The sequence below is a fragment of the Melospiza melodia genome, chromosome 1 (genome assembly GCF_035770615.1).
Source record: "Melospiza melodia melodia isolate bMelMel2 chromosome 1, bMelMel2.pri, whole genome shotgun sequence".
Lineage (NCBI taxonomy): Eukaryota > Metazoa > Chordata > Aves > Passeriformes > Passerellidae > Melospiza > Melospiza melodia.
Genome location: NC_086194.1, coordinates 18,734,220 through 18,762,066, shown reverse-complemented (window position 1 = coordinate 18,762,066; position 27,847 = coordinate 18,734,220). Strand labels below are relative to the sequence as shown.

General features: G+C 38.0%; 1 long non-coding RNA gene across 1 annotated transcript; it reads right to left on the bottom strand.

Annotated features, from left to right (window-relative positions):
* Window positions 1-127: 127 nt before the first annotated feature.
* Window positions 128-27,814, bottom strand: LOC134429399 (uncharacterized). The gene is made up of 3 exons (XR_010030579.1): window positions 27,740-27,814; window positions 15,311-15,337; window positions 128-149 (listed from the first exon to the last, which is right to left on the bottom strand). It is a non-coding gene; the product is annotated as an uncharacterized LOC134429399 (long non-coding RNA).
* Window positions 27,815-27,847: the final 33 nt, after the last annotated feature.

The following is a 27,847-nucleotide window of genomic DNA, read 5'->3' as shown; positions in this document are numbered from 1 at the left end:
AGACAGTTATAGAACCAATATTTACTCACAGAAAATTGTCAAAAAAAAAAAAAAAAAAAAAATCAGACAGGCTTAAATACTTGTAATGGGGCAAGAAACCTTTTCCATCCTACTCACTGTTTGCAGACCACATGATTTCTGTTCAGGTCCTGCTGGGAAAGAAAGGGGAAGAAAGAAAACCTGGGGCAGATTGTAAAGTCTCCTCTATTTCCAAAGCAGAGAAAACACCTACTACAAGAGTAAATATAACTATGAAATCTAATATTTTTGTGTCCCTTTCTGTATTATTTTGGCTGCTGAATATTGCAAAGGAGAGCTTTTTTACCATCCTTATAAATGGCAAACAGGCCAGCTCTTCACTAATTGTTGGGCAGAATCTATTTTTCAAGATCATTATCTGAGTACCAAAGGATAGTGTTAAGACACCATTAAAAATTACAAGAAAATATTATTTCTTATCATTTATTACTTGCACAACTAGGCAGAAACACACACACACAAATACATAAGTTAGAAACACTGCTACAGTGAAGTGCTCAAAAAAAGGGAAATGGAGGAAAGACAAGTAAACAATATAATGAAGAGGGAGGGAGAAAGCAGTGGGTGTTTTCTTTCCTCTTCTGCACATTCTTTGTGACAAGAAGATTACTTTGGAGGTTTAGGCATCAGATTTTTTTTTTTAAAGAAGTAGCAGAGAAACCATGAATGAGACTGTTCTTTTGAAACAAGAATTAGCTTATAAATGAAATGAAATATCTTCTACTGGGACAGCAGGTGTCATGAAGTCTGTCATCAAAGTGACCCACTGTCAGATAGCAAGTTGTGTTTCCCCTTTTGCTCAGAGAAAAGAAACAATTTGTATGGCTTATCATGTCAGTATTTTATTAATTTGCATTATTATCCATTTTGGGATGTTTTCTATCAGTTACTAGGTTCCTCTTGGCTCTCTCCTTCATTATGTTCACCTGCAGAAAGTAGTATTAGCTTGAAACAAATCTCTCAAGGACAAAGATGTATTTCTCTAAGCATTCAAATAAGCCTGAAATACTGTTGCTTCCAACAGTTTCTAAGGAAAAGCAGGAAAAAAGCCAAGTCAGAGTATCTTTTGGATGAGAAACTATTTAAAAATATATGTAATCTTTTGTATGTTAATTTTGTTTCTATGAAGAGAGCAGAGTTTGCATGTCAGGGAGCAGAGTGTATGGTACAGGAGTGGTTTGAGCTGTGGTTAACCCTAACAGGCTGAAGTGGAGAACATGAGCCCTTCTGTGCCACACAGGGGGAGCTGCACGGGCCAGCTCTTCACTGCCTTGCAGGAGTGTCACTGGCACCTTTCCCTGACAGTTCTCCCTGTGCAGCTTCAGTGCATCCCAGCTGCTACTCACAGAAATTATACACTAAACTGCTACCATCCTTCCAAATACCACACCACTTGTTAGGTATAATAGCAGTAATACCTAAGCAGTAATTATGAATATAGCAGTAGTAAACATTGAAAAGATAAAAATATTCTCCTATGAAACTTATAGAGAAAGTAAGTTCTCTACACTGCAGCCAAGATTATTCCCAAGTGTTTCAATAACAACGCTTTAACAATTGTAGGCTGCAGTCTAACAAAGTGGATAGATACATTAAATATAAAATGAATGTAGGATATATGTGGAAATTTACAGCCATGCAAATAACATGAGCATAAAGCATTAAAGCTGATGGCTGAACCAGTTAAAAGCTTCAGTTTCTAAAGGTTCTACCACTGTCCTTGAGAGTTTCATAACTGAATAGAAAATTTCACGAGTTTCACATGAATACAAAATTTTAACATTTAAAATCTCATTCCTGAATACTGTCTATTAACATGCAGGCATATTTTCCATGATGTCCAGGTGAAATTTTTCAAGCTTAAAAGTAATGATCAATCTCAAAAATCAGCCTCCCATTTGGAGATTCCTTTTCTCTTTTTCTCCACTTATTTCTGACTCTCAGAGTTCAGCAGCATAACTGGTGCCCCCATTGACTTCACCTGGTGAACTGACTGGGCTGGACCTCAGGAAAGAGTTTTAGTCACACCCAAAGTCCTTTCAGAAAGATGAGTTCTGGGCTGTAGGAGGTAGTGAAGCACTGCAACAATATTTCAACCACTTGGGTAAAGAGTCATCTCACCAAATCTATACAAAGGAGGGATCTGAGGAGTAGGAAAGTATCAGTGATTACACATTTCTCACCTGAGCAGAAGTGCACTTGAAAAAACATTCAGATAAAAAGAACTACCTGAAAAAGAGCTATCCTATGCTAAAACTACTTCAAGCTGGTACCTAAAGTGAAGAAAATGTGACTAATGGCATTGAGGACTGGTTCTTTTGATTTTTACTCAGGAAAATCATTCAGATTGAGGAAAATTTACCCAAAGCATGAGATCCTTTGGGTGCCTTGGGGTTTACTTACACTGGTCTTGGCAAAACCGATTTTGCCTTGAAAATAAAAATTGATGGCTTAAAGGAAAGGCCTTTTTCAAAAGGAGGTAAAGCCTTGGGCCACTATGAAGTCAGATACAGCAGGGTCTCGGTGCATAACAAGTGACCACAGCATGGGAAGCTGATGCAATGAAAAAAGAGGCAGCAGGCAGCCTTAATGTCTGAAATTAAATGAAACCATGCACCTCCCATCTCTAAGGCTAGAAACAACCAATTTGGTCATTGTTAGCTTCCTGATGGGGAGAAATTTTCAACATTGTGGAAATTTCCAGAATGGACATCTTGCCTGCTGAGAGAAACCTAAAGTTTTAGCTGACAGGACATATAAGGCCCGTTGCTATCTTAGAAAAAGTTTATAACCTTTCCCAAAGGAAGTTACTAGTATTATTTAGTATTTATGTATTATATTAGCATTTTAAAGCATGGAACCAACTACAGTTGATTTCTTAATTAACTGTTTCTCAGCAGATGGGGAAAACAGACATTGAGAGGTTAGAATAGATTTGCCATACAAGTAAATGGCAGTCAGGAACATGAATCAGTATCTTCTGGCAAGCAAGGCACAAGTCTTTGCCAGTTCTGTGACAATATGGGCAAATCTGGTATCCTGTGCTTGCTTGCTCCTGTTTGCCTCCTGCCAAGAGGCAGTGCTTTATGTTTGCCCAGAGGCCCCTCATCCTGGCATGTGGGATGGTCTCACCACAGCCACTGCTCTACCCCACTCCTCTTTACCCAGTGAAGGACTTTTTGTACATGAACAATATAAGCCTTAAGTTCAAGCTTCTTTCTTCACATCATTGTCAAAACCCTCAGAGACCTGATCCAAAGTAATTAGATTTACTAATGCCTTTTAATCCTCCACTCTTTTAGTAATATTCTAAAAAGTTATATTTTTATCATATTATTTATGTGGTTCAAATACTTAATTTCTTGAGATCTCTGAATTTCAGCCAATGAGTTTCAGGTACAGTGAACAGCTGTTCAATACAATCATCTTAAACAGTCTACAGCTTATGGCTTGGTTTGCTCTGTTAAAAATCTGTTGTTTTCCCCTTCCAGGCTGGAATCTGTCTTGTATGTCTCTCAGGATGACACACAACCTTTGAAGACCATTTAAAAACACCCCTCTGATGGCCTCCCTTTTTTCTGTAGAGAACTTCATTGCCATCTGGGGACACCAACACCCTATTACAAGGAGAGATGTCACATTGCAGGCTCAGCCCCTTAGGCTTGATTTCTGCCAAACCAGCAGCAGGTCTAATTGTACCTAGTGGGACAACTGCTGATGTTAGAGAAGGACTTGATTTGGGGTTCCAAAGCATTGTTGTCTGGATTAAAATCTAGATCTTTGGGAACAGTTTTCCCAAGATAAAATTGGACTACTCAATTCTTAAAACATTTCCATGTGAGGAGAAGATCAATTTCTGTGAGTCCCAAATCTGAAAATTTCTGCAGATATTCAAAGCATTTCTCATAAAACCACTTGGCCATGTACTAATTCCTTTCAGGGGAGCAACATATCTTCTATCTGTCAGCTTCACATGAATTCATTTTACTCCTAGAAAAGTTATTATTAAATAAAAAGCATTATTCTTGGCATAATTGGAGAAGTACTTCCCTCTTGCAAATATTCAGAAGCATTCTGGATGTGTTCCTGGGCAACTGGCTTTTGGTGTCTTTTCTTGAGCAGAGGGGTTAGACCAGATGATCTCCTGAGGTCTCTCCTAACCTTAACAAGTATAAACATGTCACTAACTAATCTTTTGTCTCAACTTGCACTTATGCTGCAGTTCCATCACAATTTAGCAACTTTGAGTAAGTCCCTGAACTGGTGCACTGTGGATCAGATGAGTACCAACACCAGCACAAGAGAGAGGTGAGGAGGTAGGCAGGGTAATTTATCAGGGAATCACAGCCTTAGGCATACTCTGAGGTGTGTTTTGGCCACAATAGCCAGGAGCCATCATCAGCACTATACTTCTAAAACACCAGCTTTAGGAGTATGTTCTCTTTCAGTAAACATACTGTTTCTCAAACAGTAAACCTGGAGGTTTTCTGTTTGCCACTGGATATGCAGAGAGAGTCAACAATTTTTTTAAGACCCTTCTGTTTCTCTACATACACTGTCTTTGTCTATCTCTGTATCTCTTTTATTATACTGTGATTAAAGGTGTAGATTAATTGCTCAGCATCTGTGAGAATGAAATGGAATAACCTGAAATTTGCTTGAGACCTCCTGTGATGTGCAAAGTTCTGTTTCTTCCACTTTTTTGTCTTAGGAATAGAAATTTAGACATATTTCACTGTAATTTCACTAATTTTGAGAATCACATGTAATTAAAATGTTGTTACTGTACGGAAGTTTCAGCCTTTTGAGATTAGTGGCGTTTTACAAATATCATGCACACCATGATGATACTGCAGTTTTGGTTTCAGAGGTCAGTGTGGCCCACTGCCTCTGTGTCCCATTTGTACTCTCTGAAACATTGCTGCTTTTTTGCACTTTCAGAGACTTGGATGCATTCTTTCCTTGCAAATGGCCTAATTTGGATGCCTTGTTCTCCAAATATTGCTATTAAAATCAAAGAATGCTAATGGCTAAATAAGGTGCAACTCAATATTGCTAAATTAATGAGAATATACTCTTCATCTTTTGCAATATAGGAACCTGCTAAAGTGCTGGCTACAAATTTGTCAAAAGAAAAGATACTCAAAAAATATGAGAACTGCATTGGTATATAACTAATTTGAATCTGCCTTAGCCATAACAAAGCAAAGTAGCTTTTTCATGTCTAATTTTAAAGAAATAGTAAAAAGAACCACAAAGACCACCTTCCTCCACCACACATACAGTAATATTATTTCTTACCCTTTCTAAAGATTTGGGGAAAAAATGGGGAATGGTTCAGTATTGCCTGTCATACTCATAATGTATAAATTGCTGTTGTAGGGGCAGCTTAGGGAGCAGATACTCAGGACATGCAAAGGCACTGAGCAGTTACTCATATGCTAACTGTGTTTTTCCCTTCATATTATCCTGCACACCAGTCTCTACCATTCAAATGTACTTCATCCTTTTGCTCTGTTCAGATCTGATCCCAGATTTTAAATGGAAAAAATGTATTAATAGAGCCATAATCATATTGCTTCCCCAGGTTCCAATAGCTTTGGAAGAACTGCATTTCATACATTATATGTAACCAAATTAAAAGGCTCAAATTTTTTGTGTGTGATTTCTGGCTCAGAGAGGCTGGGTATAATTATTTCTTCTAGACTATTGCATTATACTGTAATTTGCACAATGGCCCAAAAGCCTTCCAGTGTGCCAGCAGAATCAAAAACTCCACCACTTTATAGTCAAGTGCAGTGCTGCTGCTCTGCTTGTTTCAGCATGGGTAGACAATTAGATAAATAGGGTAGAATTAACCCCCTCATCCCCAAATTAGGGGTTGTATTAATATATAAAAAGAAACACTGAGGTTGGAACATAAACCTATTGATTTCATTTCATCAAAAGTCACCAACATAATATTAAATAACATACGAATTAATTATTTTGAAGTGTGCAACTTGAAATGTTGAAAAGGTTCTACAATAAATTTTCATACTGAGATTCATGAAATTGTTTCCCCCACACAGCCTTTGAAAGCAGAAACCGTCCTTTCTGTTCTTCTATACGAGTAAAATTAGGTACCACTGAGTCACAGCTGTCTCAGTGGACAGAAAACATTTTCACTGTGACAAAAAGTACCCTCATATGAAGCATTTCAGTAATGCCACCATTTCAGCTGTCAGCTGACATTCAGCTTGACATTTACAAGGTGACTTCAATGACATTTCTGTAATTCGACTAACTAATGAACCTGAATGATCAAGAGATGATAGCCAAGATAAAACCCAAGCATCTGAAGCCCATCTTCAACTTACATTCATGTCACAAATTCCTATGAAATTTTGATGATTTTAAATATTTTAGTGGTCTCTTTAAATCTTAGTTGGATAATGAATATCACAAAAGCAAAAAATGTAAAGGTAAATTAATCTCAAATCATGGTTAAATTTGTACACCTGGGCTCACCATTCACTTCATACAGAACAGAATAGATTATTCTTCATATCACAGACATTTTTAATAGCTTATAATAACACTCAAGAGTTTTTCTGGTCCCAGGTTAAATTGTGCTTTCTTGAGATTAGATTATTGCAGTGAATTGACACTTTCAAGACATTGGTTGAAATGCAAACAGTAGCTGTACCAAAGAGAAATGCCAAAAAAGTAAGTTCAACTTTTTTCTTTACTTGTCAAAGCAATTATTTAAGATCTCATTTAATGAATTTTTGAAGCAATTTCAGAATTTCCATTATATTCAGAAAAGGATGCCAGCTTTCCTGCATTATTATGGGCTTTTTGGATATAGAAAATAAATTCTCAGGGAAGCATATAATATTTTATTTTTCATATACTGAAGTGCACAATTTCATATATATTTTCTGTTAGTGTTCTGAGTTCACCTAGTACTTACACTGCAAGTATTCTTTTAAGAATATCTGGATCTGGAAAATTAAGGCATGTCACTGTAATGAGTTGCTGTTGTTACAGCATGGCTAACATCAACATTGCAAGACATTACATCTATTCTTAAATATGTTTATTCAGATGTATCCATTTTCTTTTTTACTTTGGAAGTGTTGGAAGCAAAATGTATTCTTTATTATTATAATTTTCTAAAGAAATGCAGTTGCTTTTAAAAAGTCAAAGAAACCTGTTATCTTTTCATCACTTCCCTCAAGTCCTCTCCTCTCCTCTCCTCTCCTCTCCTCTCCTCTCCTCTCCTCTCCTCTCCTCTCCTCTCCTCTCCTCTCCTCTCCTCTCCTCTCCTCTCCTCTCCTCTCCTCTCCTCTCCTCTCCTCTCCTCTCCTCTCCTCTCCTCTCCTCTCCTCTCCTCTCCTCTCCTCTCCTCTCCTCTCCTCTCCTCTCCTCTCCTCTCCTCTCCTCTCCTCTCCTCTCCATTTAAGAGGTTGCAGTTCTCTAAAAGCTTTGCTTTTTTGCTTAGAAGCAATTTATTGAATAGCAAAGGACAGGGAGATTTTAATTTCAATAGAGGGTGTTTTGTTCAACTCAGAAGACTTCTTCACCTGAATTAGTTATCTGGACTCCTTTCTAAGCACTGAAGCTCTAATTATCATTATAGCAGGACTGTTGGACCATGCTTGGAAAGTTTCTTTTTCTTCTTAGTGGAATATGCAAGGAGGTTAGGATCACTTGGTCTGACAGACACTCTTGCAGTTGCCACCCAAAGTTAGAGATGAAGCTCTCCCAAAGCCCTACCTGTATATCAGCCATAAAAGAGCCACTGGAAAGTGTCAGTTCTGGCTATGAAGAAAGATAAGCCTGCTTAAAAAACCAAACCACAATAAACAAAACATGGGGAAAGATTTGTTTGAGGCAACCTAGAAAGAGTAACACTATTAGGCATCTGGCATTTGGCTCCTATTACAGGGAACAGTAAGGACAGGTCAATGATATGAACAAGAGAAATTAATTTCCTCACAGGAAGTGTACTGGCTGTCTTTTTAATTACTTCTGTTCCAAATGCTTCTGTTTTATGACTTTGAAAGTGCACACTTAATTTTTATACTTCAGTGGGTGATCATGCACCTTTTTAGGTGGGTAACCAGAGTGTTATCTAGAGTGTTTTTTCAAGGGTGAAAAATCCCCCACATCTCACAGCATTTAGGAGAACTTAGAGTTTAATCGGTATTTTGGGTCATAGAGGCATTGGATGGAATAGTCTCTATTGGTACAGAACTTCTAGGGCATCACCCCAACCCAATTTGCAGGATTATACTGGAATGCAGCTGCTTTCATGTAGCCACCCTCACTCTTCTTGTATCTAAGTCTATCTCAAAGGTGCAGTAGCTGCCTCAACTAACCAGATACAATCTGAGAGAAAGAAGCCCCTGAGCAGAGAGAAGAAGCTCAGAAGTCATCCTGACTTGGAATGTTATTTATAGGACTGAGTGGAGATTTTTTCTGAACAGACTGTTTTGTCATGAAATATTTATTTAATTAAAGAAAAAAACATTTGCAGGCATATTTGCACCTCTTTTTTAATGGTTTAGACTGCCAGCCTCCCACTTGCCTCTTGGTTGTTCTGTTGGCTTTTTTTGGTTCATACTTTCCTATTCCACTGTGCTTTTCTGGCTCATTACTTTGTCCACTGATGGGATACATGCCTGGGAAATTGTACAAGCACAGGGCAAGCTTGCAGTCACTCTACAAGTTCCCTAGTAAAATACTCTCAGGTCTCAGTACTCCTTAAGTTTTGTTATTTATTGTGTGTATCAATGAATTTCACATAGGACAGGATCAGTTTCCAGTTCAGCTTTATCTCTTCCAAAGTATAGCTCAACATAAAGAAAGTTCAGCTTTGTCTCTGAGTCCTCAGGTTGCAAAGATGCTCTTGTGAAATCTTGGCAATCCTGGGAGCTGTCAGATACATGACTATCCTAAGGAAGGGGGAATTTGCACATTTTTTACTTTCAAAATGCAAATGTCTCTACTGAACATGAGCAATCTGTGAGTTTATAAGAATTTACAAATCTTTTAAGAAAGGAAAATTGACTGAATTTTTTTTTCTGCGCAAGATGGACCTTTTCAGCCACAAATGCTGGGGATGTGCAAATCTACAAGTAAGAGGAGACAAAAAAAAATCTATAACAGGAAAAAAAAATCTATAACAGAAAGTATCAGCTGACTATGACAAGTGTGCTGATCTCTGCCCTGCCTCACAGTCATCTGCTGACCTATAGGGCACCACACTCATAGCACAGTGAATTAAGTACTTGAAATGCTGTTCACCCATTGCTATAGACAAAACCAACATTGTACCACCGTACTAGGAACACATATTACCCTGCTTCCTTCTCTTAACACTGTAAGTGTTGGATATTTGCAACAGCTTGGCTTTTCCTGCCATCCCCTGTGATCTCTGCTCCTTCTGCCCTAGTCACTCAAAGCTCAGGAATGATGCAAGTCTCTTTCACTGGGGACTTCAAGCTCTTGTCCCAAGCTCATCCTTCAGCTTGAAATGTAGGAGCCACACTCAAGTCCTAGATCTGGTCATAGCAGTTTTTGTATCTTGGCCACTTCAGTTGATGTTTCATGATGAGAGGCTGCATTTCACTCTGCATTCCAACAAAGTATCATTTGCTGAGCCTGGGGCTAATATCAGCTGAAATCAGCCTTTAAAGCAAGGAGGAGCAGATCCAGCAATCCTCATCTCCATCAGGAGACACTTCATGTACTGCCAATGTAGACCAGAGAGGTAGACAGGGACTGCTGGTGTTGATGCTGATGTCATGAAGCAGCACAATATTCAGGAAAAGTATCACAGATAATACTGATAAAACGGATACATTTTGGAGGGAAGGGAGGTGGAGGGAAGAGTTTCAATAATGGTTTTTATCACAGTTTTTGCCATCTGTTCTCCCAGCATTTTGAAGAGCTATTTTTGGGCACCACAATATAAAGCTGTTAGAGAGTGTCCAAAGGAGAGCCATGGTGAAGAGTCTGTCGGGGAAGCCTTATAAGGAGTGGCTGAGGTTACTTGGTCTGTCCAGCCTGGAGAAGAGGAGACTGAGGGGAGACCTCATTGTGGTCTTCAACATCCTCACAAGGAGAAGAGGAGGGGCAGACATTGATCTCTTCACTCATGTGAAGAGTGACAGGACCAGTGACAGGACCTGAGGGAGTGGCCTGAAGCTGGGTCAGGGGAGGTTTAGGTTGGATATTGGGAAAAGTTCTTCACCCAGAGGTTGGTTGGGCACTGGAACAGCTCCCCAGGGAAGTGGTCACAGTACCAGCCTGACAGAGTTCAAGAAGACTTTGGACAATGCTCTCAGGCACAGGGTGTGATTCTTGGAGTGCCCTGTGCAGGGCCAGCAGTTGGACTCAAAAATCCTAATGGGTCTCTTCCAACTCAACATATTCATATAACCACTATGATTCTGTGATTCTATGTTCTCATCCCTCACATGCCTGCAACATCTTAATCTTTTTGTAAAGCCTTATAATTTCAACAAGGTCTACTTCCACTAGTATACCCCTTATTGCTCTTTATTGCAACATGCAGAAAAAGCCAGGCAGCTAACAGAACACTGTACTTGCTTTGAGCCTTCCTCCTAAGCACACAATTGCATGTAGGGAAACAATCATCTAAGGACACAATGGATTTTTGTTTACTTCTGTGGAAGCCTGTACAGCTAGCTAGTAAACAGAAAGCTTTAAGATATATTAATGTCTCTGACAGTCTTCAGGATGTATCGTTATTACAATGAAAAATCAAAATATACTAAATTAGTACCAGTGTGAAATACTGTTTCTAGTCCATGGTCTGATTATATTTTATTTGGCTAAAAAAAATAAATTATACCACACAAAAGACTAATCCAAATTCCCCCAATACCTCAGTGGGTCTTAATTTCAAACTTACAATCACTGGTGATCTACAGAGGTAGCATATGGTCCATACCTTTAATCTTGATTGATATTAGCAGTTAGCTAATATAATACTCCATATGAAAAGATTTTGCTTACATTAATACAAATACATTAAGTAAAGAGAAAGACAAATGATGATGCAAGTAAGTTAGCAGAATTTGGTAAAAATATGAAGTAGAACATTTGTTCCTCAGATTTGGACAGTGATAGCTTACCACATTTATGAATAATTCCTTACATTTTTTATCATTTTCTGCCCCAGCAGCTAAATTAGTTTTACAACTATTAATTGAATTGTCTAACTTCACTATGCACTGGGTGATAGAAAGGATTATTAGCTCCACTTTACAGATAAGGAAACTGAGACAGGGAGAGGAAATGATTAACTGGAGATCACACAGGGAATCAGAGACAGATAAATCCCAGATCTCTCCATCCAATGCATTAAGTGCTGAACATTGCTACTTCTCCTCACAAACAGCCATCAGAAATGAGACACATTTCAAAGAGAAACAATTAAAGCAACATTTCATCAAAGATAAAAGCTTCTGAAATTCATCCTACGCTGGTGACCCCAAACATTGTTCTCTTTTGTCTCTGTCACATTGTTTTAAGTGCAGATTATCCCTCCTTCCTTGCTTCCTGCACCATTAAATAGGCAGCACATGCATTTCCATCTCTCCTGTAGGCCCCCTGAAAATTTGTATGTACCTACATGCAGACACTGCTGTGTATGCATAAAACACTATTTCTATTGTACAAAAGCTGCTCATTCCTTAGGACTCCAGTACCTGAAGCACGTCTGCCACTCCAAAAAAGACAGTTCAATACACAAGTAGGACATTTTTTCTATTAAGAAGTTAATGAGCAAGTTTAAGAGCAAGTTGTGCCACATTCAATTCTCTTAGAGGATGAGGAGTGAGGGGTAACAAACAAACAAACAAATAGCAGTATACCTTATACATCAGAGATTTGCTTGGCCTGACCTCACTCACACTCTGGGTGACCAGGAGAGCTCTGGCATATTCAGCTTGTACAGCACTTGACAATTTCAGCTATCACTTCTCTAAATAAGGTTCTTGATTAAATTAATTAAAGTGGTGTTTGTTAGCTGACAGCCATTAATAAGCAAGCTGGTTAAACACTTGCCACAATGCATCAATCAACAGATTAGAATTTTCTTTGTTTTACTGTAAGCCTACATGTGTTTGTTATAATTACCTTAGTACTTAGATCTAATCCTGAAATTCCATAAATCAACAGATGTGTTGCCATTAATTTACACAGGAAAAACAACAGGATATCTATTAAAAACTATTTATAAAGCACTGTATGTAAGCAAATCAGGTGTCTATATGATTATGGTTTTGAAGAACTTTAGTTTCTGGCTTTAGCACTTCTATGCATACTCTATCCCAAATTAACACTTGTACAAAAATTCTTTGCTCTATTTCTAGCAGAGTGAATGCTGTCTAATGACTTTCATTTAATGGGTCAGGTCTATGCCACTAAAGAAGAAAACAAAATTATTACATAGCAAACATTAGGGCAGGTGTGTAGATTCACATCAAACAAAAAAAAAATACTTAAAGAGATAGAATTAACTATTAAAAAAAATATTGCTTGAGCTACAGCATTTTTGAAAACCATTCTTAAGTTTTGCTGTGCAAGTTTGTAAAATAAAGACTTTCCAAATAGCAGCATGGATCAAAAATCATTGTATTTTTAAAATAGTTCTTAATGATTGCTAATTTAGTGTGGAAATAGCCTTCCAAAATGTTCAAAGTTAAATAAAAGTATGTTTGTTTGGATTGGTTTCAGTGGAATCACTGGGAATATGATCCAATGAACAACGTGCTTAGCACTTGAAGATAAGGCTTCAAAAAACTACCTGAAAATCAAGAAAATGCAGTTAGATAAAATTAGAGTGACTTACTAATCATTACTGTCACTACAACAGTTGTCTTTGCCTATTGCTTTCCATAATTATAAATAGTCTTCTACTGGATTGTCCTGATGTCTCATACAAGGCCCAGAACATGAACACATTCTAATTTACTCATGACATTACTTAGCTAAAAACTACAATGCATTAAATCTTAATATTTGCTCTAGATACATGAAAAGTCTTTCTTTTGCTTGTGAGGTGAATATTATGGTTATTGACTTATAATTCTTCTTGGGACCAGTTCTATTTTGTTGGAACAAACTATAGTATGTAACGAATGATAGAGGAACACTTTAAAAAAGCCAAAGTGAGTGTGGTTTTTAATAAAACTTTTTCAGGTTATCTAAGCAAAAGAATTTGTAATTAAAGACTTTTGTCTTCTTCATAACAGCTATAGTAGTCCTTAAACACAAAGCCACCTCTTTAGACTTCAGCTGCCATTACACACCTGTGACCTTCTCCCACCAGCAGCTGAAGAACTTTCACATTGAATCTTTACCTAATGGCAACTGTGTTTTTTAAAAAAAAGACACCCCCTCAAACCAAACCAAAACAACACAACAAAAAAACCCCAACAAAAGCAACGAAGCAACCAAACAAAATAAAAACACCCCTGTGCCCAGAATTCTGGAATGAAGCACTGCCCCACTTCCAGGAGTCCCTGCCTTTATTCTTTCAGGCTAGAAGGGGCTCAGAAATCAGGGAAGTTCTTCCACCAGTGTTATTCTACAGAGGGAAAAATTCATGGTGTATGATCTCATTAAATGCCTAGGGCTGTGTCAAGGCACTGGATCGTCACGTCTGCACACAGATTAATTTTCAAACCCATCTCCAGAAATCCTTCTCATCCTTGCCTCCCAAGTCCCAGTGCAGAGGCTTGGTCTGCTTCAGTTCTATTTTAGATGCCAAGAAGGATTGAATGTTCTGCCACAAAATCAGGCTACAACTCCATCTCTATTACTGGTGTGTTTTGAGGCAATGGAATTCCTGCACACTGGTGCAGTCCACAGAGCAGTGTTTATGCTAACTGGGTTTCCTTTCAGGGATGTCTATCTAACCTGGTGGTGGTGCTCCACATGGCCAGCAGTTTCACTCCAGCCCTGCTGGGGACATGAGTCTGTAACAGTTCTTGCTGCTCCAGAGCACCACACATTGCAGTGAGTCAGTTCCATCAAAAGTGTGTTTGAAGCAGATCTCCTGGCTGCCCACTCTTGGTTTGCACTGCAGAGGAGGCTCAGAGAGCCTAAACTGGATTCCTTGTAGGTGAAACTAAACTAGAAAATCTACCTAGGGCACTGCAGCTATTAATGGACATTCAGTGTATAAGATCAGGTGAGATCCAATTTGAAATACATCCTCTGAAACACGTTGAATGTGGTCCTCAGCACCAGCTACTCCCCTCTGCAGGCCTGCTTTTCTTGCAGCACACAATCTGCTAACTTAGACACAGCCTCAGAGAGTTTCAGATCATATCTGTGGTCATGATGATTGTGGGGGTTTGGCAGTCCAACTTCAAACTGCTGCACAGTAAGACCCCTGGACTGCACATAATGCAGATGTACAGGCCTCAGAACTGTTCAGTTCAATAACTCTTCCTTTTATTGCACCAAATTACTCCCTAATGTGGACACAGTAGAGAGCTCTTTGCCATTAGACAGTAGCCTCTGTCAAGCAAACAGGTGTTTTAGACCTGTGAAAAAATATATGCCGTGTTATCACAATTTTTACACCTGAACACTTCTGCTCATCTCTCTGTTGCTTTAACTCTGTGGCACTATAGACAGTAGGGTTGCAAGCAGGGAGAGACCTGCCATCATGGAGACCCTGACATGGGTTGAGAACATTGGTTTTCATATCTCTGCTTAGTTAAGACTAAAATTCCATCATGCAGCTTTTACTAATGGTTTATTTAAATCCGGCAAATGCAGTTTTATTTTATTAATGTACTATATATCAGATTAAATTTTGTGTGGGTTTTTTTTTTTTTTAGCCTGGTATATCACCTAGAATTAAAAGTGGAGTCACTGAAATATAAATAAATACATAAGTGAACTAAAATCCACCATAATTCTGCCGGTCTAATTCTGATTTTATGCTAGCATTAATCAGAATTAAAACAACTGAAAAAAAATTCAGAGTGATATACTCCCAGAGCTGGTACGAGTGCACCTCACAGAATCAGAAGGTTGCCACCTAGCAGCACAGCAACTTCTGCTGTTGTAGATTGCAAATACTAAATGAAGAAAGAAATCATGATGGAGCCTAAAATTGATCTGATGCAAGCCCAAGAGAGAGATCCTTGATGATACTTGTCAAAAGAGAACATGAAAAATTCAACCAAGTACTACTGGTCAGGAATTAAAAAGGGAAATGAAGGTTTCCACATACCTCTGACTTCTGCCTTGTGATTTCAGTCTGCAATAGAATAGACGTACAAAAGAAAATAAATTATGACAGAACTACAGACAAAGGCCAAGGCTGCTTTAGATTAAGTTACATCAGGGATCTGCACCATCTGTTTTGTATTCCAAAAGAGCAATATTTTAAAACACGTTTATTTCAATATACTAAGCATCTTAAGAGCTCACATAGTCCTTTAAAATATATATTGAAGTTAAAGTCAAAGTCCAACAGTGGAAACTGAGGGTCCTCAGCATCTTTCAAGAGACATTCAACAATTTCACAATAGCACTGTAAATGGAAAACAAGCCTAATATATATGATTCTTGCCTGAATCCTGTAAAAGTAAACACCATTAGTTATACTGTGCTACTCACATATTTTACATTCATATCCTCATATCTGGAGAATAATCTCTAATCATAATATTTACAGATAAAGTTGTTATACCATTTTATGGAGAATTTTATAAAACAAAGTATTTGTTTCTTTTTAGTCATGGATGGACCAACTGAATTTTCATACACTAGACTTTAGATAAACTGGATTTAAAATACATATGGCTTTTTATTTTTTCACTGGATAGAAAATTCACGGCTTTTGTTGGTTTGTATAACTTTTATTTTATTATTCAAACTTCACAATGCCCTGTCATTGTATGCCTTGGTGAATTCCCTAACTTCAGGTTTTGTTAGCAAAAAACAATTGATGAACCACCATATATTATCCTTGAGCACTGCAGTTACAGTTTCCTTTAGACAATTTAGGCAACTCATCCATGCTAGGAGAACTCTCAGAACTCTCAGTTGTTTTTTTAAATGAGTTATCAAACATCATGATAGATATAAAAGGGCCCTCTAATGGGATCTGGATTTTTTAAATGGTTCTCAGAAACTAGGGCTACAAAGATGGCTTCTCTGCAGCTCCCCAGTTTCCAGGCTCTGGCTGTCAGTGCAGCAGAGCTGATGCCATAGAGCTGCATGAGCAGCAGCACGGCCTCCTGGCTCACAGAACCAAGCAGGCCCCTCTAGTTGACACTCAAGTCCAATTTTGGCAACCACAGTACAAGAACAACACAGGCACACTGGACCAAGTCCTGCAGACAGACACCAAGATATTTGAGGGACCAGAAACACAACATACAAGGAGAAGCTGAGGTATCTGGGTTTGCTCAGTCTGGAGGAGAGATGACTAAGTGGGAATCCAGTTTCTGCTTTCAACTGCCTAACTGGGTTTACAGGAAAGATGAAAACAGACTCTTCTGAGAGCTGCACAAGGAAAAGACAACAGTCAGGTTGAAATAAAGGGAATTCTGAGTGGAGACAGAAAAAGTTCTTCTGTGACAGTACTAAAGGACAGGAACAGGTTACCCAGAAAGAACAGGAATCCATCCCTGAAGATACTCAGACTTCAGCAAGACTACTCACAGCAACGTGAAAGCCAATTCTGCTTTGAGCAGGGGGCTGTATGTGGTGACCTCCAATAGTCCTTTCCAACTAAATTCTAAGCCTGTGTGCATGGCCTGCTACTCCTACCACAGTAATACTTCTCATATCTAGCTTCTATATCTGCATCTATACACTAAATCTGTCATCTAGATCCTCATAATCCTCCATCCTGATTAATTCAAAACTGCTGCTTTCAGGCCATCTGTTGTACATATTCCTTCCTGCCCACTCCCCCTCCACTGAGTACAGACAAGATACAGTGGTTATGGTATTCCCTGACCACAATTCTGACATTACTGAGTTTTTGTGTCTCATCACAGCATTGCTTATCTCTCCCCCACAGCACAGCAGATTTGCTTGCCCATTTGTCAGATTCTGCCACGAGGTTCTGCCTGTGCTGGCAGATCTGCATGGCAAATTGTAGACCGTGACCAGTCCACTGAACTGGTGCATGAATGCCTTCCTGCCTTCCACATTCTTCTGCACAGAGTTCAATTATTGAGATTTTCTGAAGAGGCTGCCAGATGAGGCATAACTGGAAGGGTTGTGGTGTTTGTCAGCAGCTTTCTTTAAAATGATGTGATACAGATTAGAAGATTAGGGAATATGCAGAATATGCTATGTCAAGAATTACATTCAATTAAATAATTACATGTGTCTAGATAACAATATAAAGAATCCCAGCAGTTTTTCAAAGTATATAAGTTCCCCCAGATACGAGACCTTTGTGGCAAGAGTCTAGTAACAACAATAAAAATACTGCAAAGGCTCTTCATTAATCTAAGTTCATTTTCAGTCCAGTATTCTTTAGGCATTTTGATGGCTGTGTTTTTGGAGAAGACTGTAGGATATTGTGCTCTATATAAATTCATAATTCTGCAAAATAAAGTCCTTCACAAATGTCTGATTCACATACTTGTACACAGGCACCTTGGTGATCTCTGAGATGTCCTAATTTCTTGCAAATCCACCACGGCCTCTGTGTGGGCACTACAGAGAGAGAACGAATCATACACTACATTGGGCAGCTACCTGAGAATTCCTGAGATCCTCTGGGATGTCTGAAAAGATACAGAGTACCTTCAAATACAGGGAACTAAATTGGAGGCCCTAGTCCCCAGTTTACATGTAACTTGTAAAATAATAGAATAACAAAGGAAACAATTCAACAAAATACAGTGAAATTATGAAAAGAAAATTGTAAGGATTTCAATGGGAAAAAAAATCACCATCAGGTATATGATTTCAAATGTTGGGTGTATCAGTACTTGGCATGCTGGAATGGAAAGTGCTTTCAGTGCTGGTGAGTCTGGTCCCTGCCATTATTGGCATAACCTACAATCCTCTCCAGACCCACAAATTTAGTCCTTGAGCACATATCACCTGCTCTGCCAACTAACAGCCAAACCTGGTAATCAGTTATAACTCCTAGATATATGTGATACAATCATGGGTGATATTTTCCTGGAAATATCTACATTTTGTTTGTTTCTCACACTCTTTCTATTCTTTTGGAGTGTGTTTAGACCATGATTTTAAAGAATTGTCAAGCTGGTTGTCAAGCTACAAATTATGGAATACTTGTCTCCAACTATCTGACTATAATGTTCTTAGAAAAAAGTGAAAGTACTTTCTAGACAGCAACCCTGTATTTTTCATGTATTTCAGATAAAAACTACAAATATTGATGTCTCCTTTTGTACTGCCTCTGTCCATTTTGGACAGACAATCAGTTGATGTTTGGTTTATATTATTCCATATAAAAAGAGAAGAAATAAATTCAGGACAGATCAACACAGAACAAAAACAAAATCCTCAATTTCAAAGTGGTCTGACAAACAACAGCTTCAGTAAGGGAAGATAAGTAATGCAACTAATAAATTAGGATTTTACTGAACTCTCTACCTAATGGGAAGTTAGAAACATTTGGGGCTGGACCTCAAACTACACAGTCAATAGAGGTCAAACCCACTAACTGGAACTGAGATGTGGATTTGATTCTCTTCACAAAGGAAGGGAGTGCTGCTAATTTCCCATATTTTTGGCCATCTTTTTGCTTGAAACTCTTCACTGGAAAGTTCAAAAGTTCAAAATAATGTAGAAGAGGAGGACTAAAAACTTAGTGTTTCAAAAAAATGAAGGTAGTCTTCATCAAAACTATAGAGAGCCTTGTCCACCAGACCCCTATGAGGTCCTAGACTGTAAATAACTGCATAGCTCTGTGAATATAACTACAGGAAAAATAATTAATAATCCTGTCTACATTGGTCAAAATATTTGCATATTAAACCCACCAAAATACTCCCAAATGCACCCACACAATCATTATTCAGCACAATATATTAATTACAGATTGAACTTGACAACTATGACCAGCTTCATAAAAGCATTCTGACATTAAGTGTAACCTTTCATTTTACTTATAGTAAAGGATTCTTTTCTGGATTTAGGTGACTTGTTATAACAGTCTCTATCTTTTTTGGGATATTATTGCCATATTCTCTCCTTCTTTAGCAGAGAAATTAAAAATACCTGATGGTGCTAATTTTCTTGCTGTATGCTGCTTCTGGCATAATAAGCACAATGTGGTTACAGCCTTCTATCTCTTTTATGCAAAAGATGTGAGTGAATGTACAAGATGCCAGTCTGTGATAATCACATCCATTACATAACTGAATTTAGACTTCCAAGTATTTCACACGGCTTGCAGGGCTCCCACAGTTGGCTCCTGCCTGGCCTTCTCCTGCAGCTGGGGATCCAACACACACATGTCTTCAGCACTTACACAGATCCTTTGATTTGGGACATGAGATCATGGAGCAGGAATGAAGCTGCAAGCCCATCCCATCTGCTTGCAGAGGTCCTGCTGGGGATGTGCTCTCTGGGTGCTACCCAGGTCCCCAGCTGCATGCTAGCCCATCACTCAGTGCTCCCTCTGTGCCCTGGCCTCTCACAGCATTCTCACAGGTACTGAAATAAATAGGACAGAAAGCACCGATATCTGATACCATGCAATGCACAGAACTTGCAGTTTATTACTAAGCAGACAGTGCAATAAATCCCTCTGTATTATATTTAGTAATGGTATCATTTGTGCCATTCAGGAAAGTGATCTGGATAGTTTTGTAAAACCCCACGGCTTTGAATAAATCACTTCCAGAGGGAAGTATTTGACTGATGAGACACTAACTGTCCTACAGCGAGAAAATTATTCAGGCTGGGAAGATGGCAGGTTCAGAGCCCGAAAAACAATACACCATAGAGAGGCTGGAAAGAACAACATGTACAGAGACCAAAGGGCAATTGTCACTATCCCTGAGTAATGACCATAACAACAGGTGCTAAAACATACAATACAACTATATAGTACTAGCCAATTTCTAAACTGGCAGAAAGCTGAATAGCCAAGTGAAACCCTTTTATAAGCAAGAGAGTCTCATTAGCACAATGAAAGGGACAAATAAAAATGACTAGGTTTTGTTTGCAATACCCGTTACAGTCGCCTGCAATGTGAAAGAACTTCCTGTTTTCTACTTATATTTGATTGCCCTATGCCATAGCTAATATAATGGCTGCCAAATGGAAAATAAGTAGAATCTGTTGTTAAAATTGTCTATGGCCTTGCAATGGTTATATTTTTTCCCCATCTTTCTTTCCAATGAGATCTCTGTCTTACCAAATACAATATATAACTATTCCAATTTTCCTTCTCAAAGATGTTTATCCTTTCTTATCTAGCCTGCCTGTCATATCTTATTATAATTTACAGAAATCTGAAATACACTGTTCTGATAAACCTGTCAGAATAATAACAGAAACACATATAGTTAATCATTGTGATAGGGTTTTCATATTATTCTGGGAAAGAGAGAACTGAATATTATGAAAAATGCTAAATATAATTTATATGAATATATAAATCCTTACTAGTGGTTTCAATTTTCTAATAAACTCGAAATTTTATCAGATACTAACTGCTAATAAGCATAATTCATTATGACTTACTATACACAGATTTACTATTTGTGACAGTGAAGTAAACAGCAGACATGGGAACAGAGTATTCCTGAAAATTTTTAAAAAAGGTGTAGCTATCTATAAGTCTGCCTAATATGAAATACTTGTTCTAAAGAATGTCAGTATGCCTGTGCTGGTCTTCAGTAACTTCGTTACTCTCAGCCTTTTTTTAATATAACATGCAACCAGGCTGTGGTAGCTAGAGATAAGGATTGGCATCAAGCTGTCATTTGGGGAAATATTGCATCTAGATTCTTCAGGTCCAGTCAGGGAGACCTGAAGGGCGATTTATCGTCTCCCATAAATTGCTAATGACTTCAACATTGAATTCACGAGTTTGGAGAACAGAAAATATAAACCCTAGAGAATGGCTTTTTTTGTTTGGAAGGCACATTAGCTGTAATCCTAAGCATATGACCCTGCCCCCTGCACAAATATAGGAAAATCCAACAGAACAAGCAAAACCTTTCTTTGATTTATTTCTCTGACTGTTCATGCTCCAGCTTTGTCTTCAAGCAATCCATTTCAGCCTCCTCCGTGCACCTTGCATGTCTTCTCATTTTGCTGTTTTTCACTGCAGCTCTTCTTGCTGCTACTGCCTCCTAAGTCACACACAAATAGATTTAGTAATGAACATTTAATGGCAAAGGCCTTTGAAAATGATAGAACTAATTTTTTTTGTCTAGTTGATAGCTTGCAGCACCAAACAAAACAGAATCATTAAACGGTTCAATGGACTAAGATCAAAGGGAGACACCTGTAAGCAAAATCCTCTATTATCCTTTCACTGTCAAAAGTAATTGTTGCTAATTGAACAAGTTTGTTTAATTGTAATATAGCTCAAGAGACCATATCCTGAGCTGCTGGAAATAGATCTGCTTCTGCTGAAGTCAGCTCTGCTAATCTATAGCAACTGAGGAACTGTCACAAGGAAACAGTTAACCCATTGCTTAACTGCATGGGCTGCATGACCAGCTTTTGCAACCAAAAATGTTTCCAAAGTTGGGCTGAACAAGAAAAAGTGATCACATTAATCTTTGCCCAATTTGATGTGGGAAGCTATTAAATACACACTTTGGTATCAGTAGACTAAAAAACTTCCAATATGAAGGCCAAATTTAAAATATGCCAGCGAGTCTGCAAGCAGACGCCAGCCATTCTTTTGTAAATGCTTTTAAAATCTGATTCCCCTTTGCAGGCAAGCCAGCAAGCTTCTGTCCTACCTGCTCAGTTTAACACGTCACCACAACAAAGCAGCAAGTGATGAGAAGCAGTGCTAGTGTACAGATTTAAATGTTTAGAAAGCAAGTAATCATAAATCCAGCACATCTTCAAATCAGTCATCTTTATGAAAAGAGGTTAAAAAAAAAAAAGGGAATGCTTCTGAGTACCCTGGTTTGAGTGTGGTTAGCTTCATGTGTCTTGTGTCAGGAGCTAAACCCCATGAAATCTCTGCCTTGCATCCTTCCCCCTCTCACTCCTGCTTTAATTCTGCAAGACAGTTCCTGAATGTGAATGGTGAAAAGAACAAGATCCTGGGGTACCACAAAGACAGACCTGATTCCATCTGGGTACAGTCATTTGTGTATCTCACTGACCATAAGGTAGGCAACAAAATACACATATATCTAAAAGCTTTTCCCAATGCCATTACTCTCTGCATTGGAAACCATATCCTCAAGCCTGAACTTCCCAAGTTCTTTGAAAACTTTTTGCTCTGCTGTATAAATGAGCCATGTAAGGCAACTAACTTTGAATTATTGCTGTTCTGGACAACAGTGATTTTGCAAAACCACGCAGCATTTAGTCCTCGTCCAATTTAAGCATAGCAAAAGGTGCATTAGTTAGTACGTATCCGCTCAGAAATTAGGAATGGGCAAGTACAAAAACTGCAATTCTTCTTGAGTCAAAGGGAGTGCCAGATCCAATGACACCTAACTGAACACAGGAAAAGCAGAAAACAAAGGAGGCATGTGTTGCAAGAAATGTTAATGTTAGTAAGCATCTTATTTAATATTCTAAACTAAATGCAGCTCTGAACCAATTCTGTGCAGAAATCCTACCAAAACTCCTAAATGCACCCCAACAAACACCTCAAAGGGCTGATGACCAATTTCTTAACATCCAGAAATATGGAGCATCTTGGTAGGCTGACAATATGCCAAGGTAATTTTCAACACAAATAATGCCAAACCAAGAACTGGATGGTAATTGACACAGGAAATGTGTGAAATTCAAAATAATTTCAAGTAAAAATGAGAGTCTCATTTATTTCTATGCAGTTCAAGGTTACTGACTAAAGCACGGCTTATCTTGCTTTCTGTGCTCCTCTTCCACTTTGTCTAGCTACTTTTAGGAGCAAAATTATAAGAAGATCTTGGCTGATAGATCTAAATCTATATCTAGATCTAATTGAAAATGTGAATGACACTATTCTAACAGTAAGGCCTGGCACTGCAACCAGGTAGACAGCAGTGCTGGCTCCTTCCAAGTTACCCATTCACGGAGCAGTTGGCCAGCAAGATGCTGGGCTCTCATTCTGGTGGGTCTGGCAAAAGCACTCCAAAACAAGCATTTGTAGGGTGTGGGAACAAATAGGTGCACTGAATCTTACAAAAGTTCCACTAACTGACTGTGATGGGAGAAGGGAAGAAAGCAGCTTGAAGATATTTAGATATCTCTAACTACAGGTATCTGACTTTTTGCAATAGTAACAGGTTATTGACATACTCTCACAACTTAACATCAGAAAGGACAACAGAGAGATGTATCTTAGGTAAAAGTAAAGAATGTAATAAATAATAACTAAAACTAATCTATAGACTGACAACTTAAAATATTGTAATTAATATTGGGTTCATTTCTGAACCCATTTTCTAGACATAAAGGGAATTTCCAGTTTAAAAAAAAAAAAACAACACAATAGGACTTTCATCCAAACTAGTATCTTTCTAAGGAAAATTTATTTTTATGACTCATGTGCATAACCTCAGGCTTTAAAATGTTTATTTCCTTTCTGTTTGCAGAATTAAACAAAACAAACCCTATAGAGGGGATTTCTTTTCCTCTTAAATGCAGCGATATTTTGCCTTAAGATTTTAAAAGTTGCACAGTAAGAAAAAGAAAAATGCAACTGTATTTGTGTACTCTGTACTGTTTTTTTGACTTGAGAGAGTTATTTAAATTACAGAGTAGATTTATGAAGAGGAACTGAAGAAAAGTGAAAAAATTGCTCAATTTCCCCTTCGAATCTGAAAGAAACATAGGGAGAAAAAGAAAGGGACCAAACCCTCAGATTCTGAGAAATCTATAATTAAAAGAGCAAAGACTTTGATAAAGAATAATTTTCATTTTGAATACTTCAGTATTGAATCAACTTAAAAATATTCATTGAACTATCTTCTATAATTTGTGACTCTAGTCTTCAAATGCAAGATAAGAAGAGAAAACAACACTGCCTTGCTGAAACACAGCCTTTGGCAAGGCTTCAGAGGATCGGTGCTGCTACAAGGATGGAAACAATGCAGCACAATTTCTCCTGAGGACACTACAGAATATTTCACCTTTGAAGAATGAAGCTGCACATTGAAATTTGGGCAAGAAAAGTCTTGGGGTTTTTAAAGACAATCTTCATTATTTTTAAGCACAATCTTCATTATGTGTATTCCTTCATTGGCACAGGAGAGTGCGGTCTCTGAGAACACCTGATATCAAACAATCTGTCCAGGATGACACCTAACAGTATCCTGAGAACTGACTCAGTTTAGCCTTTAAAAGGATCTATGTCTTGGGTATATTTGCTAAGATATGTGAAAATATTTAGGCAGAATTATCTGATCTGTTTTAGATATAAAGTCAAAAATTTCTTCAGTTTCTTCCCTTCCTTCAGTCATTCCTTGCAGTCATCCTTCAACATCTCTGATAATATCTACAGTTTTCAAACACCACTTTAGATAAAAACCATACTTGTATATGTTCATTTATATTAGCTTACAGTGGTCACTCTTAACCTACTTTTACAAAAAATGTGATAGTAATGGCGACTCTCATTTTTATGGGATGCATATGCCCTAAGGAATACGTGTGCCACATATTGATTTCCCAGGTACCAACCAAGCATCTCCTTCCTGATTTTGTAATGTTTATGTGCTGCAGCAACAATTTTTGAGGACTGTAATGAATTTCATCTCAAAACACTGTGTATGATGAAAATTTCAGAAGTCCCCAGTTTCATAGGCAGAAATTCACCTATAGAAACACTGAAGTATTTGGTAATTTCTGTTAAATAACTAAATTGGTTTCATTTTATGCATTTTATTCAAGATTACACAGAAAGTTCTGTGGTCATAACTCCTGGCTTAAAGCTTTCACTGCTGAACCACCTGTCCCTTCCTGAGAGTCTCAAGCTATGAAATACACACATACACATGCACTGATGTGACATTTCATGACCAGCACTAGGTACAAGGTGTGGCTGCAGGTCATCAGTTTCTAAATGATAGTGCTATGCTATTTGCTAAAAGTTATAATTCATGAATTTAATGTTATTGTTTTATAGCAGAGAATACAGCTACACTGGGGGAACATTTTTCAATACTCCCATACCATACACTTGTTCAGGCAGGGTGCCTATGAAAAATGAAGACTTACAAATCTCACTTGCAAATTGAAAGAAGGAAAGGCTTGTTCTCCGTTTTGATTTCTTTTTTTTTCCCTAGAGAAAGAGGTCCATTTACATTGATATTGAGTAATTTAATGTGTGAAGTAATACAGAAAACTGAAATGCCAAGATGATGTGTTGTAAATTCATCACTCCTTAAGCCAGCTGCTTCTTGTCAGAAAAGGAAAGTTCCTTTTAAGTGTCTTTTGAGACTGATATAAAACATGTTATATGACAAGACTGTTTGTACTGTATGTCATCAGGTATTTCTTAAAGCATAAATTATGATTTTTTTTAATGGAAGAAAAGAATTATTTCATACAAGCACTGCAGCAAATAGTAATTCTACTTCTGATGTTTCAGGAAATGAGAAATTACTCCCCCAGTGGCACTTCCAGTAAAAGCAGAAGGATAATTTTGAACACTTCAACATGCAAATTTCCAACACTTAAATTCAACAAGTACTTTGATTTAGCTGTTGCTTATTCATTTAAATACCTTTTGAAATTAAATATTTTAAATGTTTTAAAATGTCGTTCCCCAATATTCTTTCAAATATGTTTTTAATTCATACTTGAGGGTTTTTTTTCAGAACCTTTAAATTAATCAAACTGATTAACCCTGTCCCTTCATAGGACAGCACACAAATTCTATAGAAGCTTTATCAAAAGTTTAGTCACAAAATTTCATTAAAATGTGTAGTTAATGAAGCTCTAGTAATTATAGAGTTTTTCGCTCTGTTAGGTATTGAGTCTCTAGGAAGTTATTTTATTTCATAATCTCCTATCTTTAATGCAATACGTATTATTTTCTTTTGTATATTTTTAGCATTAAAATAAATTATATTTCAATTAAATATTGAGCTCAAATGTTTGGACAATGCTCTTAGGCTCATGCTGTTATTCTTGGGACTGTCTTGAGCAGGGCCAAGATTTGGACTCAATGATCCTTGTGAATCCCCTCCAACTCAGAATATTCTGTTTTTCTGTGATTCTGTCATTTCTGACTCTCTGCCTGTTGTGAGTTTTCATGGCATTTTGTAGCTGTTCTCATTTGTTCTCTCTCTTTGCTTCCTTATTAGTAAGTTGTTACTTAATGACACATTCAGAAAATTTCCACAAAATTAAATTTTAAAATATTTTTCTTGATATATTTGTATAATTTTGCGAAAACACAGGTAAAAATACTGCAATTATATGTCTGTCACACAGTGTTTGATTGCCACTTCTCATGGCAAACACAGATGAAAATAAAAACACCAAGTCTCCTTTCTGTCACTGCAGGCTTGACTTTCTCCTGGTCATCTGCTGTTGTCACCTTCCTTTCTGCTTCACAAAACAGACTCACACTCTTCACAAAATTTGTTAAAAGTCCTGGCTACGAGTCTGAGAGTACCTGTGCTTTTCCTACCTGTAGAAGACCCTTTAGTCCTCAAGGACAACCAAGCCCATGGTTCCATGTGAGTGTATTGACATGCAGGGTGAATGTGCACCTGATTACCATGTCCCTCCTCTTCCACATGGACTCTGCATCTGTATATCTTCTATGTGATCATTTATATAAAATAAGGAAAATATCTAATCAGCTAGCAGTTGGCCAGAATTATGTTTGAAATAGCAACAAGAACTACCATTACTGAAGGCCAAAAAAAAAAAAAAAAAAAGGTTTCCCAGTTCCCAGTAATGGATATTGTGTTTGGCATAAGGAGATCCCAAGCAGCAACTATGTACCAGTGGGCTGCTTGATCACTGTACCTCCACACCCACAGCAGGATGCAGGACAGAATTAGAAAAAGAGAAGTGAGAAAAGAACAAATGGCTCAAGATAAAGACTGTGTAATAAATGAAGAAAACGTTTTTAAAAACCCCAATGATCTGCAAAGACTTAGCACCTCCCAGCAGCAGGCAAGGGCCCAGCCAGTCCCCAAGGAAGACCACCCTCGAGCTTTATAGCTGAGCCTAATGTGATTGGGCATAAAATCACCCCTTGGTCAGTCAGGGTCAGCTCTCCCAGCAGCGTCCCCTTCCCAAACTCCTGCCCACCCCCAGCCTACCCCCTGGCAGGGCAGTAGAGAAACAAAAGTGGCCTTGACATTGTGCAAGCACTGCTTAGCAAGAGTGTAATTAGCAGAGTTTGGTCACAAACCTACAACATGGCAACATGCAAGCTGCTATGAAGACAAGTATCTGCAGCCCAGCCACGTCCAGCATAGAGTTAAACCCAAATTTTTGCCTTTACTATTTACATCCATCTCTTACATTTATAGCACCTACTTGTCACTGTGGTGCCTACCTTTTAGAGAAAAGTCCATGAAGAAGTTAGGGAAGCTGGTGACTTGCCTCTACCAAAAGTTTTTGCTTCCTTTCCTGCCAGGGTGAGATTATACTAACCATTGTAAAC